General features: G+C 46.3%; 2 non-coding genes across 2 annotated transcripts; both read right to left on the bottom strand.

Annotated features, from left to right (window-relative positions):
* Positions 1 to 844: 844 nt before the first annotated feature.
* Pmar_PMAR017029 lies at positions 845 to 924 on the bottom strand. Its single transcript has one exon. It is a non-coding gene; the product is annotated as a tRNA-Leu (tRNA).
* Positions 925 to 1,110: 186 nt separating this feature from the next.
* Positions 1,111 to 1,190, bottom strand: Pmar_PMAR017030. Its single transcript has one exon. It is a non-coding gene; the product is annotated as a tRNA-Leu (tRNA).
* Between the last annotated feature and the right edge of the window lie 146 nt (positions 1,191 to 1,336).

Consider the following 1,336-nt stretch of genomic DNA (forward strand, 5'->3'; position numbering starts at 1 on the left):
ACACTAATTTATAGAGCTCACCTAATTAAAACTATGAACCGCTATTTTCGCTTGGACAGAGTATGATTACCATATCTAGAGTATCCATCATTTCGGATACTGTATTATCTATTATGATTAAACATGCCAAAACATGCAACTGGGCTGCCAAACTCCGCAGGGTTGAATTATCAACGATCATAATATGCTTCGTTTTCAAGAAATTTTCAAAAGAATTATCAAGGCTCTAGAAGCTCACTGTTAAAATTCCCGACCCCTTTCCACCTTCCTCTGGACACTGATTGATATCTTGCGTGTACGTTGTCGGACAATTAATAATTCAAATACTACGAATTGACGACACAAGTAGTAGGGGAAAAAGAACAAAGTCTGCGTCAAATTATCACTACGACTGACAGTGCCAGTCAGACACAGAAAACGAGGTAGGGTCAATCACGGCAATTAGCCCTAGCAACTTGACAGCCAAGCCATTATAATTGTAGGCCTCTCCGACCAAATCATAGGACAAATGATAGTATTTAGCCGGCTCGTCAAGAACAAACTACCATTGATTTTGCCCGACTACTCATACTTGACAGTTGCGAAGGAATTTCATTTCCCCCATTTTCCCTCCCAGGGGGTAAACCCCCCCTTCGGGGGGGAATATTTAGCCCTCTGGCGAGGGCTAAATGATGAGCCACTGGCGCCTTAGGCTAACGCCTTTGACCACTCGGCCAAACTGTCGATGAGTGCTTCAAAAATCATAGCGGAGAAGATGCGTTACACTATAGGACATGACACAAAAACGGTTTCGAACCGTTTCCGCGGAATGCGTTCTTCATCAAATCACACGAAAAGAAATTTCTAACAGCTGTGGGATTCGAACCCACGCCCTTGCGGACTGACGCCTGAAGCCAGCGCCTCAGACCACTCGGCCAAACTGTCGATGGGTGCTTCAAGATTCATAGCCGAGGTGATGCATCGCTCTGCCAAACCAGAGGACACAAAAATGGGTTGAACGGTTTCTGCGAGGTGCGATGGCGCAATATCGATCAGAAGGTTTTGATCTTGCACTACCTCGCTTCTGAAAAGGTCTGGGTTCTCAATATAACACCACTCAGGTATATAGACTGACAGCTGTGGGGTTCGAACCCACGCCCTTTCGGACTGACGCCTAAAGCCAGCGCCTTGGACCACTCGGCCAAACTGTCGATGAGTGCTTCAGGATTCATAGCCGAGGTGATGCATCGCTCTGCCAAACCAGAGGACACAAAAATGGGTTGAACGGTTTCTGCGAGGTGCGATGGCGCAATATCGATCAGAAGGTTTGATCTTGCACTACCTCGCTTCTGAAAAG

The sequence above is a fragment of the Perkinsus marinus genome, assembly GCF_000006405.1.
Source record: "Perkinsus marinus ATCC 50983 genomic scaffold scf_1104296942288, whole genome shotgun sequence".
Classification (NCBI taxonomy): domain Eukaryota; phylum Perkinsozoa; order Perkinsida; family Perkinsidae; genus Perkinsus; species Perkinsus marinus.